Raw genomic sequence first — 19639 nt, forward strand, 5'->3', positions numbered from 1 at the left:
ATACGAAAACGTGCGGAAGCCATGAGCCTTGCGTTTAAAGCGACCTTGACGGAGAAGTCGAGCATCATCAGAAGAACGAAGGGTGCGAGAGGGAGTGTAGAGAGAGACCAGTTCAGAAAGATAGGCAGGTGCCGATTCAGAGATGATATTGTAGCAGAAGCAGGCAGCTTTATACCTAATACGTTCAGATACAGGAAGCCAGTGAAGTTCTTTCATGAGAGGAGTGCAGGGTTGTCGATGCTGTGCTCTGAAAATGAGACGTGCAGCAGAGTGTTGTACTTTTTGCAAGGGTTGGAGAGTGGAGTCAGGGCAGCCTATGAGAAGGGAGTTGCAGTAATCTAATCTGGACAGAATGCAGGATGTAACGAGAGTTTTAGTGGCATCAACAGTGAGAAATTTTCTTATGGAACCTATTCTTCTGATCTCAAAGTAACATGTCTGACAGACTTTTTTGATGTGTTGTTTCATTGAGAGGTGGGAGTCCATGATGAACCCAAGATTCCTAGCACTATCAGAGAGAGAAATGTCACTAGAACCTACTGTGATGGAGGCTGGAAGGGAAGTGGTCGAAGAGGAAGCTCCAGAGAAAAGAAGAAATTCAGTCTTGTCATCATTTAACTTGAGCATATTGTTTGTCATCCATGATTTAATATCTGAAGTGCAGTTTTGGAGAGTGTGCGTCACCGCTTGGATTTCTGTAGGCTTGCATGCTTGTTGGAGTTGTGTGTCGTCTGCAAAGAGGTAGTGATTGACTGCGTGTTGCTTGATGACGGCAGAGAGAGGAGTGGTGTATAGTACAAATAAAACTGGGCCTAGAACTGATCCCTGGGGAACGCCGAAACAGAGAGGAGATGGAGGAGATGAGAGATTATTGACAGACACATACTGACTACGGCCCTGTAGATATGAACTAAACCAGTGAAGAGCGGTAGAGTGAATGCCAAAAACAGATTCGAGACGAGAGAGCAGAACAGAGTGATCGCTTACCAGTCATGGTTGCAGCAGGCCGGATTCTTACCAGAAATTAATGTGAGTTTCCCGCCACCTTAAAGTAGCAACTTGTAACTGCTTCAAAAACGTTCCAGGGTCTGTCAACTGAGCTAACAAAGCTTTGCACACAATGGGAAAAAAGAAAATTGGTACAATTTAATGTGATTGTGAGTGCTCAAAACAATAACTTATTCACCACTGTTACATATTTATTACCTTTCAAGAAACAGACAGACAATTCAGGGAAGCAGACTGTAAAGCAAAAAGGGACAGGTCTAACTGATCTTTGTTTCTTCAATGATATTCACTAGCATACTTATCAGTATTATGAGCATTTATTACCTTTGTAATTAACAAAGTATATGCTCGTAAAAGGTGAATTGAAGGTTAATTGATTGAAAGAAGCAAAGTTTTACAGACATGATTTAAAGTGGCAAGTGACAAAGTCAATCCGCAATATTTCTCTAGAAATAATTTGCTTATTCACATCTGATATCTACCACAGGTCTGCCAAAACCACATCATTCACCATGGTAACGAATTCATTGTTACAAGCACATATAGGTCTTTCACAAAAGTGGATGCTTCATCTTACTCGTCAAAATTCTGCTGTAGATCTTGTGATGATATTATTTGAAGGTGCCTTTTCCCAGTAAGTCTTCACAATATCTTCATAAACATCTTTGAGGTTTAAGCCCTTTTTTTTTAGAGTATTTTAATACCGTTGGGCAGTGTATTTTGCAAGGCTGCGGCAAGTAGACCTTTTTGTTTGCTAAAGGTGTCATAGCTATAATACTTTGCATGTTACCGTATAAGAGATAGGTGCAAATGCATGCCAATTTTCAGATCTCTAGCTAACCTCCTTTATGTGTAGGCTATAAACTTTTGCAACAACCTTTGTATATTGGTTACTTAATTTATGGGCATTTTCAAATGTTTTTCCGTAGTTTGTGATTGGTTTTAAGGCTGTCAGTTGCCTTGGATTATGTGTTTTTGAAATGTTTTTGGTGAATGTATTTTGATTACACATGCAGCTGTAACAAATAAAGCATGTCTTTCAGTAAAGGTAAGAATTAGAAATGACTGTTAACACAAGATAACAATTAAAAATGTACTCGCCAGAAAACAGCAACAAGAACAAATGAACATGGACTAGTTTTAACTTTCCTCTTCATCAGCAAAACACAACAACAAGAAACTAACAACACCGAGGCTTGTTTAACCATTCAGTCAATCGAATGAAGGAAATACGTATGGCTGTCTAACCTTTTTTTTTTTTATTAAATAAGAGGAGAGAGAGAGAGACAGACAGACAAACAAAGAGAGATAGAGAGACAAAAAGGGAGAGACAGATACACAGACAGGCACAGAGAGACAGAGAGATGATTTGAAAAAACAAACAAACTTAGAGGCTTAAGTTTTATCATGCTTGGAAAAGAACGTCGCAAGGTGACGCCATAATCCCTCCATATGATGTCATTTGTATGTTCCAGACTCGATATGACGTTCTCTCTCGGCGGAACAGAGCTTTGAAGTAAAAGGTTCAAAGCATATCCATTCAACGAACTTATTCATTTTGAGCATATTTTCAACGTCAAACACATTACAACGATATGTTTTTGGAATTGAAAAATGATAAGGAATAGACGAATGTTCATTTTATTTGTTTTGTTAAAAAAAAAAAACAGAAAGTGGTTATTTAACGGTTTTCTTCACTTCTGAGCACATTTTTCAATCAAACACAACAAGACTATATATTCGGATACAGGAGGCAATAAGGAATATAATGATATCACTTTTGTGATTACAATTGTGATTGTTAAAAAAACTTTTGAATAAACATTTCATGAACAAATTTTTAACATACAAAGCTGAAATGCAATCCCATAGTCTGAACCGAGTCAAAGATTATGTTACAAAAAAGTCAATAAAATTGATAACAATTTTTTAGCCGTGACAGTGCTGCCTCAACTTTTGCAAACGGGCAAATATAACGTCATTAAATAGCCATATCAAAAATCAAAAAAAAAATATGTACGTCAATTTTCATGCAATTCCATGAGATATGCTCTGCACACACAGACAAATCATTCAGTCAAGTACTGTAAAAAGAAGAGTAGACAAGAACATAGAAGAATACAGACAGAGTCTAACGTAACCCAACGTAAAAAAGAACAAATTCTAAGGGAGGAAGTTATAGTGACAGAGGGGATGGGGAAGAGGAACATGCACACATACACTCACTCACTCACTCAGATAGATCTCTTCTAAATTAAGTTTAGCTTATTCTGGCAGCGTCGTGTGGAATTCTCTCCAGGAATTTGTTAGAGTCCCAATGAGTCTAATTGTATCTAATGTCAAATTGCAAAAAATCACAATGATCGAAGACTTTGGTTTAGATTTATTTTCACATTTGCCCAAAGCATCAGTGTTTCATCATATAAAAAGTTTTTATAACACATTTGCTCCAGCATGTATGTTCAGTCATTTGTAATGCTTATGCCACAACCCTCGTCAAATAAAATGTGATTTGATTTGACAACCACACACACAAATGCAATCTCAATTTTTGAGCAGCAGATGAGCTCTCAAAAGGAGCATTATTTGGAGTTTTTCATTGGACCCGCTGTCGAACTGCAGAAGACTGCGGACTTCATGGCAGCCACCAACCTGAAGATATGACAGCCATGAATATCAAACGCAGAAGAAGAAGAGTTTTTCATTAAAAATGCCACCGGGTGACAAAACGCCATGCTTTTGAATCTAGTTGAAACTAATTCTGTTGAGCACATTTTTATTGTTATCATGTTCCTCTCACCTGCAGTCTTTTGTTCCATTTATGTTAACACAGTTTATATCCTGTGAGAAAATAAGGCTCAGTCTACATTCATATGCAAGAGATCTCAAAGTGTTTATGTAAGGAGCAGTAGCTTTTGGGTGATCAGAGTGATCAGATGTATTACTACACAAATTATGAAGCTAAGAGCATTTACATGTGTATATGTGTGCACATGTATAATTATGTAAGAGAGACAGGTTGCTTTTTACTGAAAAAACCCCATGTAACTCGTATCATGAAATTAGATGCCTTAGATTTATATTTTCATTGTTAGTTCATTCTAGCTTTGGTCTGTTTTGTAGGCCAATGTTTAAGCGACCTTCGATGATGAACAAAGTTTATTTGTGTAAATCATAAAACATTAACAAAAAATCCTTTGAATTTACTGAAGCAGATGTCACCAAGGTCACTTCATGGTCAGATCTTGTTTTGGTAACCTTGGCATGAAAGCTTCAGGTTTATAAAATAGTTCACTGCAGAGTTTTTACCAAATCAACTGTTTGGTAAAGCTATAGTTCTGTTGGTCATTCTGCCATTCTATTTGCTAGTGGTGCTGGGCTCACAAAGCTTACATATTCCGGAGTGTACATATATTCCCACCTGTATGTTTTTGCCAGTACAGTTTTGACTTTTGCTTAATATCAGTCTATTGTGTTTTATACATCTGCCAGTTGGAATGTGTTGAAAATGCTAAATTGATGCTTGGTGATGTATTAGGCCACAAAGAAGTTCAAGGCTCTCGGTCTCAATATGCATTACACAATTAGGTTTTAGAATCTTAATTATGGTTTTATATTTAATACATTAATTACGAAGTTATTTTTTGCATTTGTCAGAATCAAGAAAGAGTTTGCAGAGGTCATATTTTTGTTTTTCAGTTTTTGCAAATTATGTCCAACAAGGAAGTTTAATTGTTGTGTTCTTCTTTTTAGTTAAATTCATTTGTTTGATACTGAAGATTTCAATGCACTACATTTGTTTGAGGGGGGTTGAGAGGGGATTTGTTGTTAAAGGTTCATAAATGCTCACACATTCATGTATGCATGCTGGCCGGCTCCTTATCTGGTACGACTCTCCTTATCTGAACTTTGTACTTGAACCTACTCGCGCCCCCTAATTGGCGTAGAGGCGCGTCCCCCGGGTGGTGGATGGGGGAGCCTTCTCTACTAACTTCTGAGAGAAGGTCGCATCACTCTCGATGCCGTGAACCTAATTAGGATCTTTTTCTTGTTTCTTTATTTCTGCCTCCCCAAAGTCCTTTTACTTTCCTTTTCTCACCTATAAAATTCTTCACTTATTACCCTTGTTAAGTGGTTCTTGTATAGAATATAGTCAATGTTTGTAAAGATTTTAGTCAAGCAGTATGTAAGAAACGTTTAGTCCTTTGTGCTGGAAACTTGCATTCTCCCAGTGAGGTCATATATTGTACTACGTTGCAAGCCCCTGGAGCAATTTTTTGATTAGTGCTTTTGTGAACAAGAAACACTTAACAAGTGGCTCTATCCCATCTCCCCCCTTTCCCCTATCCCATCTCCCCCCTTTCCCTCGTCGCGATATAACCTTCGTGGTTGAAAACGACGTTAAACACCAAATAAAGAAAGAAAGTACTTGAACATGTTGTACCTTTTTGAGTCACTTGAGAAAAAGTGACTCTATGTAATCGGTCAGTGTTAGTCTGTCCGGCCGGCCGGCCGGCCGGCCGTCCGGCCGTAGACACCACCTTAACGTTGGACTTTTCTCGGAAACTATCAAAGCGATCGGGCTCATATTTTGTTTAGTCGTGACCTCCAATGACCTCTACACTTTAACGATGGTTTCGTTGACCTTTGACCTTTTTCAAGGTCACAGGTCAGCGTCAAAGGAAAAATTAGACATTTTATATCTTTGACAAAGTTCATCGGATGTGATTGAAACTTTGTAGGATTATTCTTTACATCAAAGTATTTACATCTGTAGCCTTTTACGAACGTTATCAGAAAAACAAGGGAGATAACTAGCCTTTTCTGTTCGGCAACACACAACTTAACGTTGGGCTTTTCTCGGAAACTATAAAAGTGACCGGGCTCAAATTTTATGTGAACGTGACTCATTGTGTTGTGAATAGCAATTTCTTCCTGTCCATCTGATGCCTCATATAATATTCAGAACTGCGAAAGTGACTCGATCGACCGTTTGCTCTTCTTGTTATATTATATTTTTTTATGAGGTAAATTCAGTCCGTTATCTTTTCAAAATAGGTTCCACATAGGCGTTTATATTCAACAAACATGAGAAATACCACTTTCTATATCTTTTTACAAAGTAAAGCTAACTCTCTTTGTGAGGCACTGTCAGGGCCCAGAGGCACCAGCAGGGAAATAGGATTGCATGTTAATACAAATCCAATTTCTCTAACATTTTGGACACAAGAACGTCACAATTCAATTTTATAAATTTGTTGGTACAAAATCTCTAGCTATTATGACAGAACAGACCAAACGAGTGTGTGTGTTAGTACCATTTACAATGTATAACGATGTATGTTGGCACCTGTAGTGGGTATGGAAAGTTATAGTTGCCCAAATCAATCGGCACAGAAAAACGAGATGCGGCAATTAGATCTGAATTTATAAAATCAAATACTACAATAAACAGCAGAACAGCTTTGGGAAAACAAGAACAGAGACATATAGAGATACAGTGACAAGCGGAGTTAAAGTTTAGAAAAAAGGAATTCACTTTTCTTTGATCGGTTTTAAAACTGGTTGTCCCATTGACATGTGTGTGACAACGAATGCAGGAAGTTTCACTGATACAACTGTGTCTGTCTGTCTGTCTGAGAGTCTGTATGTAACAAAGTGTGTGCCAGTTTGTACGCGCACAGGAAACTGACAACGCTAGGGAGTAGTTATTATCATCGTATTAGGTAAGGAGAAAATTAGATAAGGACAGCAGTTAAGGAGAAAGTTTAGATAAGGAGCCAGCACACGCACATATGCACATGTACAGTTCATTGTTACTCTTTCCTGCTCAAGATGAAGTTGTAAAGTGAAGTCTTCCATGAATGTTGTACATTTCTGATTTATGTATTGCTTGTTCTTTTGAAAGGGAAAGTACCAACAAGTATTGGCAGCAGTTTGGATGTGTTTTCAAATGCATTTTGGTTCTCAGGCTTCGGTTAGACAAGTGTGAAAAAGTTACACAGTGGGAAAAAATGCATAAAAGAAAGATGACATTCACTTTCAAGTAGATCATGCAGTTGTCACACTCTGAAGCCATTCAACTAGGGCATTAGCCTAGTGACAAGTGTGTGATTAGAATATAGTGATCTCGTGTGGACAAAAATGCCCTTTTCACCACCAAAAAGCTGTTTTCGGTCACACAGGTGTTGTGTAATTCAGCCTTGGGGTTGGACTTAATCGTATTACACTGCCATGAGGCTTATCTTTGTGACACAGAGTGCTTAGAATCAACTTCCTAAGGTAAAAATGTAATGATACAATACACTGTACGCTACTGATGCTCTTCTGATATGATTCTGGAATGTGCGCTGAAGAATCATGTATTTTTAAAAGTACATTGAATACCCCTTGTTTTGGAAGCTTAAATTACCCATGGAGAAAGAAGCTTTGATAAAAGGAAAAGTGACTTCACACTGTAAAAACTGTTGTGTTGAAGAGGAAAAAAGTTTTTGACACACTAGATTGGCTGATGGCTATTTACAATTGGTGTGTACCAGTCTTTCTGTATGTGGGTTCTTCTTTGCTGCTGGTGACAAAAGGAGGAGGTAAACAAAATTTAACACACAGGTAAAACAAAAGCTGTTTGGACATCCACCGCAAGGCTTTGAACATGACCAGTGCTTAACAGAGACATTCTTTTAACTTTCTGAGCTTGTTTTTGGCCCAAACATAACATATCTATGAGAAAATAAAAACGAATAGGATAAAATTATTTTTGGATCGATTATTAACATTTTAATTTGAATTGGAATTTTCAGAATTTGTAATGACCAAACTCATTAGTTAATTGTTAAGCTTCCAAGCAAAAATGCAATACCATAGTCCGGGGATCGTTGAAGATTGCCTGAACAAAATTTCATTCAATTTGATAAAAACAAATATGAGGGTGTGACAGTGCCCCCCTCAACTTTCACAAAAAGCCGGATATGACGTCATCAAAGACATTTATCACAAAAATTTAAAAATACTATCCGGGGATATTATTTTCAGTAACTTTTATGTAAAGTTTCATGGAGAACGATCCAGTAGTTTTCACTGAATCACTCTACACATACATACATTTTAATTAAAAAGAAAACACACCAGTAACCAGGTTAGGTAAGTTTAAATCAATATTTCGGCATGTAACTGCTTTCTTCGGGATGGTATGGAAAGAATGGAATACATACATTTTGTGTAATAATGTTACCATAACGCACGTTTCGCGCGTGACATGGAATTTTCATTGTGGTTTAGATGTATTTTAGGTTTGAATATGACCGGAAAAACACAGTCGTGCTTCAATCTTGCAATTAGCAAGTAAAAGATTCCACGGAAAAAAATATTTGAACTTTTTCCGCAGCATTCTTCACTTCAGTTTTTTTGCAGAAAAACTGTTTTGCTTTGGAAAAAACGATGCTTTGGCGGATGATGACAACATTTGGTTATTCCCCGAAAAACCTTGTTTTTTCACAACTTTTCTGTGGAATAACCAAATAATGTCATTATCAGCTTAGGATTTAAAGGCTGCAAATGAGAAATGAGTTTGGAAGTGCTTTGACATTTTATTTGGAACAATTTTTTTCAAGAGTCACTGGACCTTATGCTTTGTTGTACACGTTGGTCCCATTAAGTGGTCTAGAATTTTGACAAAATGGTTTCGTATAGACCAGGGATTGAGATGATAGTGGTGGTGTATGAATGTGTGTGTAGAGCAATTTCAGGAAAACTAATAGACAGATGTTTATGAAACTTTACATGATAGTTCTTCCAGATTCAACAATTTGTTTATTTTATTTATTTGTTAAATGTCTTGATGTCACATTGAGGCTGCACTGTAATGACCTCATTTTTTAAGCAAATCGATTGAAATTTTGGTCAAACATTCTTTGACGATGGGATTGCATTTCAGCTTGGAAGCCTAAAAATGTATTAATTAGTTTGTTCATTAGAGTTGTCATTACCCCCCGCGGGTTAGGGGGAAGAATTTACCCGATGCTCCCCAGCATGTCGTAAGAGGCGACTAACGGATTCTGTTTCTCCTTTTACCCTTGTTAAGTGTTTCTTGTATAGAATATAGTCAATGTTTGTAAAGATTTTAGTTGAGCAGTATGTAAGAAATGTTAAGTCCTTTGTACTGGAAACTTGCATTCTCCCAGTAAGGTCATATATTGTACTACGTTGCAAGCCCCTGGAGCAATTTTTTGATTAGTGCTTTTGTGAACAAGAAACAATTAACAAGTGGCTCTATCCCATCTCCCCCCCTTTCCCCGTCGCGATATAACCTTCGTGGTTGAAAACGACGTTAAACACCAAATAAAGAAAGAAAGAAAGAGTTGTCATTTTAATTGAATTTTCACAACAGATTAACCCCTTGACTGCCTGCTACGAGTGTCACTCGTAGGTACACTTGATATCCCGGACGCACAGCTACGAGTCACATTCGTACTTAGCGCGTCCTTGGTTTATGAGAAGCACACACACGATTAAAGGGAGGCAAGTGCTCCCAGTGTTGGAAAAAAGACTGGGGAGGAGTTGCACACCTTTAACAATCTGGTTTCAGTTTATTTTTCCGCGAATTGAACGTGATTTCTCGAGACCAAAACAAAGTTATCAATGCGACCAAAGATGGCGGACCTCGGTGGATGTTCGACTTCTGGTGGAAGAAAACGGCCCTTCCAGCGCTTATCAGCTCTAGAAGTTTTGAATGAGATTATGAACGATGATGACAGTGTTGATGGGGATCTATATGATGATGGAGAGTCTTCAGGTTCGAGTGACGAAGATGAAAGAAGTGGTCACCATCCTCTTGTTGTGAGAAACGTGGTAGATGCATCAGGTGATGGGGATTTTATACCAGGTTTGTGTCTGTCCAACAAGCTGGATTCCGACAGTTCCGCAGCACTGAAGATCAGGTCACTTACCTGGCGCAAGAAGTTGAAGATGCCTTTCAGGAACAGAAGCTGGTCTTCGTCACCTGGATAGATCTTCAGAAGGCCCTTGACAAGGTCTGAAAAGATGGACTCCTTGTAAAACTGCTGAGGAAAGGCGTGTCCAGCAACATGTACCAGTGGATTCGCTCCTACCTCTATAACCGCAGGGCAAGAGTTAACGTCGACCAGACCAAAAGCAAGAAGTTCCTCCTTCGTCATGGCGTCCCTCAGGGCGGAATCCTCTCCCCCACACTCTTCCTTCTCTTCATCGACGATCTGGTGCCTGAGATGCCCAAGGGGATCAAAGCTGCTCTCTGCGCAGACGACCTTGTGATCTGGTGCAAGGAGGAGCACGCAAGTACTGCCACCTACAGAATGCAGCAAGCGGCAGATAGGCTGAACGCATGGGCAGAAGATTGGTGCGTCTCCATCAACAAGGAGAAATCCTCCACCACCCTATTGACTCTGTCGCCAAAGCAGAAAGCCGGAACCATTAGGCTTGGTGGAACTCCTCTGAGAGAGGATGAAGAAGCAACGTACCTTGGTGTCACCTTTGATAGACGGCAGACCTGGAAACCACACATTGCACAGGCAGAGATGAAGGCCCGGCGCAAGCTAGCCATACTCAGGAAGCTGGCAGGTACCACCTGGGGAGCGAACGAGAAGATACTGAAGACAGTATACCAGGGAACAATCAGACCCCACCTCGAGTACGGCTCCACAGCGTGGTCAACCTCAGCCAAGACAAACCTGCAGACCCTCGACCGTGTGCAAAACCAGGCCCTCCGACTCATCACTGGTGCAATGAAATCCACGCCCATCAAGGAAATGGAGAAGCTTACCACCATCCAACCCCTCTGTCAGAGAAGAGAAGCCAAGACTATGGTACAGGCCGAGAAGCTCAAGTGCCTACCCGACCACCCCATGAAGCACAGACTGAGCAACCTCACCAAGAACCGGCTCAAACGGAGCAGTTTTGTACACGAGAGCAAGAGACTTTCTCGACAGTACAGGGAAGTCCTCCCACAGAACACTCTACCTCTGACTCAAGAAGAAGAGGAAACCCCCAAGGCAACAGAGAAACCAGGCATCCAGATCTGCACCAGTGTTCTACATGTTACCTCAGGAGAAGATCAGAATGACACAGCTCGACAGGCACTCACCTTAGCCCTGATCGACGAACAGTACCCAAAAGAGGCGTGGATCCATGTATACACCGATGGATCAGCAACTAACGCCGTGCCCAATGGAGGTGCTGGCATTCTGATCCAGTTCCCCGGGGACATACAGCTACATCCAGCGTTGCCACTGGCAAACACTGCACAAACTATAAAGCAGAAGCAGAAGCTCTCATGCAGGCCACCTCCTTGGTTCAGGACTCCGCAGACCCTTGCTACCAAGTTGTCTTCCTCTCGGACGCCCTTTCAGTCCTTCAGGCCCTAGAGAACGACAAACTCCCACAGCTGGCCAAAGCATTACAGCTGGTCAGACAAACCAGAAGAGTTGTCCTCCAGTGGATACCAGCACACTGTGGGATACCAGGAAATGAAAGGGCAGATGAGCTGGCGAAAGAAGGAGCCGTGGAAGACCAACCTGAAAACAGTGTCAGCTTTAGTGAGCAGAAGACAATCATCAAGGCATTGATGAGGCCAAGGACAAACAGAGATGACTACCACACAATGTCCAGAGAGCAGCAAGTCAACCTCATCAGGCTGCGTACTGGCCACAACAGGCTCAATGCTCACATGAACCGAAAGTTCAAGCTGGCGCCATCACCAACCTGTGCCTGCGGTCAAGAAGACCACACAGCGGAACACATCTTACAGCGATGTCCCTTACTGGATGAGGAACGAAAAGAAGTGTGGCCGTCACCAATTCCCTTGCAGACCAAACTATACGGCAGTCGACAGGAGTTGGAGAAAACGACAACATTTATCACCAGGGCTGGATTGATCGTATAACCTCTGCGAACGCCAAGAAGAAGAAGAAGAAGAAGTGTCTGTCCGAGTGCTTCAGGGCCTACCACACAAAGTTTGTGTTCTGGCAGTGACTTGGAGAGTAAACAGCTAATGTAAACCTCCCATCTTTTTGTCTTGGACCAAGTGCGCACGGAAAAGATCCTGTAATCCATGTCAGAGTTCGGTGGGTTATGGCAACACGAAAATACCCAGCATGCCTACTCAACGAAAGCGGAGTGAAGCTGACTATGCTCTCAGAGTATAGTTTGGGGAACCCAAATGGGCAAACGAGCTCACACGTAACCAGAAAATTCTGGAACGCTGAAGAAGAAGATCTCATAATGGCATGCTTCGCTGGGACCAGCTTGTGTAACCTGTCTCAGTTTACAGGTTTTGACTAGCCAGATTTTAGCAGTCTTAACGATGACTGATCCCAGATTTTCAATGTCAATCTTTTAGTTTCATATTGCCAACAGATTGACTAAATGTTTTGATATCACTTGACACAGCTTGTTTTTACTGCATTTGTCTACATACATTTACGCTGCCGTCTTATTTATGCTGGTCCACCCACAAAAGGTTTCATTTCTATGGTCAGTATCTTACATGTAAAATTCAGTCACAACTATTTTATTGTTTTTGTGTGTGCGCATATTTTGGTTTGTTTATTTGTTTGCCTGCTTGTTTTGAGACCATTATGATTCCCTCTTTTTCGATTATTTATGTATTGATCTCACTTTCAGTTTTATGAAAGTGCGTATTTACACACAATCAATCCCAAAGAATATGTTGGGTATATCCTGCACATGCTAAATGTGGGATTTTTTTTTTTTTAGATCAATACTATTGGGTATTATTCACTATTTTGAATAATTGCTGGTGGATATATTTATAGAAATGTTTATCCTTAATAAAGAGTAAAACAAAACCCCAAAAATGTCTTCTTCCAGTTTCATGTATATTGTATTGTGCATGTGGACATTTGTGTAGCGTTTGTATCTGTCTGTCTTTTATGCCAGATAAAAGTGTCTCAGAATGTGGATTTTAAGCACAAAACCCACTGAAGTGCTAACAAAGTGACATAAATAAATATCTGTGATGATGTCATATCCGGCTTTTAGTGAAAGTTGAGGCAATACTGTGACCACCTCAATTTTCAACCAAACAGATTGAAATTTTGGCCAAGCAATCTTTGATTCAGTCTGGACTAAGGGATTGCATTTCAGCTTGGAAGTTGAACAATTTATCAGTTAGTTTGTTCATTTAATAAATTTAGACAAACAGATTGAAAATGATTGAACTGAATTCCTTATCAAAAAAATATAATAGATACTAGTAATACCCGTGCTTTGCACGGGATTTTTTCTTCTTCATTAATTACAGAGTTAATTATGAATAAGCAACAACAAACACGTGTTCAATGTGCAATGGCAAGCGCGTACAGAACAAAATGCCATACATTTATTGGGAGATAAAAAAGGGCACAGTGGTGGATTGGCCATGACTTGTGCAGTGACAACATTCTTTCTTTCTTTATTTGGTGTTTAACGTCGTTTCCAACCACGAAGGTTATATCGCGACGGGGAAAGGGGGGGGAGATGGGATCTATCTTTCTTTATTTGGTGTTTAACGTCGTTTTCAACTGTTCAAGGTTATATCGCGACGGGGAAAGGGGGAGGGGGGGGGGGGGGGGGGATGGGATAGAGCCACTTGTTAATTGTTTCTTGTTCACAAAAGCACTAATCAAAAATTTGCTCCAGGGGCTTGCAACGTAGTACAATATATTACCTTACTGGGAGAATGCAAGTTTGCAGTGACAACAGTAACATATTAAATTTAGAAGTAATTGCGACAAAGTTACCCCCAAAAAGCGCTAGCACACACAGAACAACAAAATGTGAGAAAACATCAAACCTAAGAAAAGCAGCGTTCAATGTGCAATGAACTGCAAACCATTTACACAGCAGCAAACATGTGACGCTTTCTGAAATTTCGGTCAATGTAGCGATATTTTCTTTTTACCAGCTCGGCGCTTGAATACACTTTCTTTGTTTTCTTGCGTAGCTGCTCGCCATTAGTAATGCAAGAATCTACAGCTTGGTGAAGGCAGACAGTTACGAAGGAAAGACTAAATGCGGCAAAACAAAAAAAGTGGCTACATTGACCGAAATCTCAGAAAATATGACACATGGGAGTGAAACAAACACATAAACACAGCATTAAATGAGCAAATAGTGTGCACAGTACAAAAAAAAGTTTTACGCATCAGCAAATAGGAATGAAAAAGTAACCCAGTGGTAAATATACAGTGGGTTCTGTGAACAATAACAAATCATATAATTGGGAAAGAATAAAACAGCGTTAAATTGTGCCCTTTTCTGAGATTTTAGTCAATGTGGACAGTCTCAGAATTCAATCAATGTGACAAAATCATTTTGTCACGCTTCAACCAAGATGATGAATGCTAGTTAAAATGTGTAAAACAATATATAAAACCAATCATATAATTGGGAAAGAAATCTCGTCGCAGTACCCCGACAGCTCGAGTCGCCCACAATGAAACGTTTGTACTATTGACTGGACTTAAACAAATTAGTGGCTACATTGACATAAGTGAGGGACATAAATGTGCAAAAAAATGTGCCCAGAGAACAATAGTTGTACACATCACCAAATATGTCTTGAGACGGGGAAAAAAAACCAGCACTAAATGGAACAAAATTTGTACACTTCAGCAAACATATGAGTGAAAAATAAAATGTTAACCCCTTACACTGGTGCAATTCTGTAACACGTTACATAGCCACTGGTGAATTAACAGAGAGAAAAATAAAAAAAAACGGTCATATAGGTTTTCGCATCCATGGGAGGTAATCGGAACCGACCAACCAGACTGAGCCAGTAGCGCGACATATGTCGTGACAACCAGGTGACAGTATACGTAAAGTAGCGCGACATATGTCGCGACAACCAGCCTAGCTGAGGGTTAAAATGTGAAATTGGTTCTGCATTCTGCGAACAACAAAATGTTTACACATGCATTGACCATTGTGCACGGAGAACAAAAGTTTACAGATCACCATGCATATATATGGCATTATGATGGTTAGGCCTGAAGAAATAACTTTGCTTTTGTTTAATATTTCTCTTGTGCTGCAAGCCAGCACAACATAATTAAAACATTTCATTTGCCAAATCAGCGCCACCAAAACTGATAAATAGGACCAAGCATGGAGTATTCATTGCAGGGGCTCTTTTTTGTTTGTCATGCTGTGTGTCACACGCGTTGCAGTTGTCACAGTGTGTAGAGTTTAAGATGATGTGATTCCTATTCTTATAAAGACAAAGTCAATCTCCGTTACACCCCCGCAAAAATCTACGATTGCCCATATGGTCTTTGTTGATGTTCTTTGTCTCGTGACTTTATCGATATGTCGCAAAATGATTCCACAAAATTCAAAACAGGGATCAGATTTTACCCGCAACTACTGACTCTGAAAAGGTTGTAAAAAAATGTGTTGAATGTGAATGTTTATTCCTGAGACAATGCTTGGAGAGCTTCTCCCGATGTGACTGCGTCATCTGAAGTGAACTGGGTTGCGTTTTGTGTTGCATCAAACATGTCTGTGGATTGTGTTGAATTTTGTGTTGCGTCAATCATGTCGTCATCCATGATTTGACTGAGCGTTAGGACATCAAACCACCTCGACAATGTCGACGTCCTTTGATGTGTTTGTAGGAGTGCTTGTTGCTGCAGGGTTGTTTGGTGCAGCAGTGGGTGTAGATGAACGTAGTGCAGATGAAGATTAGCTGGCTATTGCTGCAGGGTTGTTTGGTGCAGCAGTGGGTGTAGATGAACGTAGTGCAGATGAAGATGAGCTGGCTATTGCCGCAGGGTTGTTTGGTGCAGCGGTGGGTGTAGATGAACGTAGTGCAGATGAAGATGAGGTGGCCGACTGGAGGCGTTGATTTTCCCGCCTAAGATTGGTTAGTTGTGTGAAGTCTTTGCTCGCTTTGGTTTTTGCATCTGACAATTGGTTGATGATGGTCTGGAAAGATTGCTTTTGTTTTTGTCGAAGTCGGGTACCGCTTCACAGGCTAAGTTGTGGTCACCGTCTTGAAGTGAGGTCGCAGTGAGTTGGTCGTTGGGACGCCATATCTGAAGAAAATGAAAAAAAAATTACACCTTATACACAGGAGTATGCAACACTGAAAAATGATTTGTTTCGGCAGGAATGACGTTTGCATGATTACGTCTACATGAACAAAATTTTCTCTTTATACGTTTGCTCATTGGTGTAATGTTCGCAGAATGCAGAACCAATTTCACATTTTAACCCTCAGGCTGGTTGTCGCGACATATGTCGCGCTACTTTACGTATACTGTCACCTGGTTGTCACGACATATGTCGCGCTACTGGCTCAGTCTGGTTGGTCGGTTCCGATTACCTCCCATGGATGCGAAAACCTATATGGACTGGGAGGAAAAAAAAATGTATTAGCAAAATCATAAAATACGTCTACATAACACAATTTTCCCTATGCTGTTTTCAGGTAATAGACCCCCCCCCCCCCCTCCCCCAATGTATGGCCTAAGCAAGATTCTTTTACCCCCAAACACACACACACAATCGAGTACACGCATCCATGCATATAAAGTCATATACACACACACACACACACACACACAAACACACACCCAATAAAGGTATGTCCAATGGCACGTGTGTGTGCTGTTTTCAGGTAATAGCACCGCCCTCCCTCCCCCCTCATGTATGGCCTATACCATGGGTCATAGATTTTTACGAAATGGAAATCTAAAACGTCTAAAATATATAATGATTCAAACACATATTATAACTAAATGACAACCTATGCCTAGGTTAGAAAACAACCAAAGAATGCAGCGTTGAAAGAGCGAAAATCCTGCAGTTCAGCCGTGGCGTGTCAAGACTCAAATGAAAATGGCGGGGGAGACTGAGAAACGTGGCGAATAATGTTGCAAATTCTCTATCTCTATAGTATAACCCCTGTGGCAGAATACAGCAAGGTTAGGAACACTTTAAGAAAGTTTTACAGACTGATAAATGGGATTTACCTGTAGAGCCAGTTGTAGGATCCACCAGTCGATCATAGATATCGAGTCGATGCAACACGCGGCAGATTTGACAGCTGCCCCGAGTGATGTCCCCGCTTTGACTAAAGACTGCGCGACCGCACGCGACCGCACGCGACCTTGCACTGCCTTGCGGGGCCTCAAACTAAAGCACGTACGTGTAATATTTTTTATATATCCAGTATCTTCACAACATTATCATACTTTGTACCGAGTTTTAAGTCAGAGAAATAAAACACACGGCTAGGTTCGTCTGGGGTGCGGTCGCGTAGTGTTTAGTCAGACCGTTCGCTTTCGGCCAATGGGATAGCTGGGATATTTGGTCTGCTACGAAATTTGAAACCGAAAGGCCTCAAAAAGCCATTTCGCTTTCGAACTCATTAATCTAACCCGGCGCATCGTGTTCAGCGCGATCCGTTCCTACGGGATAACCGAGGGACAGGGGCCAAATCGGCGGGGTTTGGTAGGAGATACGTCCACACGGCGAAAAAACCCACGCGTATTATAATATAGATGTTAGGTTTACTCTGAAAATGAACTTAGAAATAAAGAAAACAGTTTTATGCAAATTTGGTAATATGTTCGCATGCTTCGCTGGGATGAGCGCAACTAGTCTTGGTCCTTGGGTTTCAACTAGCCAAGGCTTACTACAGCAGAAGGGGTCTAATTCGACCAGAAAAGGGTGCATTTCCTGCAGTAAAGTATTACACTGCTCAATTTTGCGCTAAACGCTTGATTCATCTCAGCATTACTTACCTTGTGACATCCAAAATGCGGTTCGACAGCAGGTCTTGATGGATTTTCTTATTTCATTATTTAAATTTGCAACACTGAATCGAAGTTCCTTTGAAAAACAACCAGTCGTATGAAATGAAATTAATATATAAATTTGTTAGTCAATCTGGCGAACTCACAGAAAAACTGAATCCGCTGCAGAATTTGCTGATTACCCGCGGCTCGCTGATCACTTGGAAGTGACAATTAAGCCTGTATAGCGCAGAAGCATATAGTGTTTCACAGGAAAGTGCGCTTTGCCCTATTATTTTTACTTTCTGAGCTTGTTTTTAAATCCAAACATGACATGTTTTTGGATTCAATCATTTTTTGATCGATAACTAAAATTTAAATTTTAACTAGGATTTTGAGATTTTTAATGACCAAACTCAATTAATTATTTAAGCTTCCAACCTAAAATGCAATCCCATAGTTCAGGGTTTGACGAAGATAGCTTGACCAACATGTCAACCTGTTTGATAAAAAAGTGAGGGTGTGACGGTGCCGCCTCAACTATCAATAAAAGCTGGATATGACGTCATCAGACATTTATCGAAAAAATAGAAAATATGTCTGGGGATATCATCCGCAGGAACTCTCATGTTCAGTTTCATGAAGATCGGTCCAGTAGCCTACGTTTTTCTCTGAATCGCTCTACACACACACACACACGCACGCACACACAAACACCACACCCTCGTCTCGATTACACATAGACGCACATATAGACTTGACTAAATGTAAAAATGGAATGTTGATGCTGTTTTCCACTGACAGCGGTTATCCCTGCATACCTCTCATAACATGCTGCGCCCGGGTCGCGCATGGCTGGGCATAGCTGTACCCCAGCCGATTATCAAAAAAAGATCAAGCGCGTTTACAGTCCTGGCCTAGCAAATTCGTTTCTCGTTCCGACACTGCTAGCAGAAGAAACACTTGTACAGTCCAACCTGTCTATATTGACCATCCAAGGAAACTACCAAATAAGGTCACTACAGAGATGGGGTCGACATGGAGAGGTGAATCCATAGACGAAACACTTGTCTATGATCCTAGGGATGGTCTCTGTGAGCAAGTACTCTCTTTTGAGAGGAGGTCACAAAGACAGGTTTGACTGTATTGTAATGCACCACCAACGATGAAGGGTACGAAGTGATTGTTGAGAAACACTCTTTGAGCGTGAAGAGCATGATCAAGAGTCGTGCAGTAAGGCTTCTAGCTTCTAGCTGCGGTCGAACAATATAGTTCAGTTTTCATGCGCGCAGCTACGCATAATAATGCCGTGCTCGTGCTTTTGTGTGTGTGCGTGCATGCGTGCGTGCGTCTATGTGTAATTGTGTGTTTGTTCGTTCTTTCGCTGTTTGTTTGAGGATGTGCGTAAAAAGAAGAGTTGTACACACACACACACACGCACATGCACACACACACACATTCCTCAAGTGCTTTCTCGTAGATGATATACACTTTTTCAGTGAGATGACTGACCAAATAGACACATCATTGAAAAGTACCACAATTTAAAGTTCTGCAAGTTTACTGTCGCTCTACAAGCCATAATGATCTCTTCCCCTCCCGAACCAACGCCCACCAACCCCCCAACTCCCTCAGTCTTGCGATCCAGGCCCATCCATACCCACAAAATAGCTTTGACTCCAGGTTTACTTATTTCTTGGATTAAAGTAATATAATCTAGCCACAAAAAAACTGTCTCTTTTCGCCCAAAGAGCTTTACATTTTAGGTTGGGGGTTGTAATTATGTGACCACACGCCAGGAATACCTGCTGTTACTCTTTATACACCCTCAAATATAACGTTTTTACCCAAAGTTT

General features: G+C 40.6%; 1 long non-coding RNA gene across 1 annotated transcript; it reads right to left on the reverse strand.

Annotated features, from left to right (window-relative positions):
* Positions 1–13456: 13456 nt before the first annotated feature.
* LOC138968526 (uncharacterized) lies at positions 13457–18407 on the reverse strand. The gene is made up of 3 exons (XR_011456214.1): positions 17019–18407; positions 16311–16397; positions 13457–16079 (listed from the first exon to the last, which is right to left on the reverse strand). It is a non-coding gene; the product is annotated as an uncharacterized lncRNA (long non-coding RNA).
* Between the last annotated feature and the right edge of the window lie 1232 nt (positions 18408–19639).

Source organism: Littorina saxatilis, linkage group LG6 (genome assembly GCF_037325665.1).
Source record: "Littorina saxatilis isolate snail1 linkage group LG6, US_GU_Lsax_2.0, whole genome shotgun sequence".
Classification (NCBI taxonomy): Eukaryota; Metazoa; Mollusca; class Gastropoda; order Littorinimorpha; family Littorinidae; genus Littorina; species Littorina saxatilis.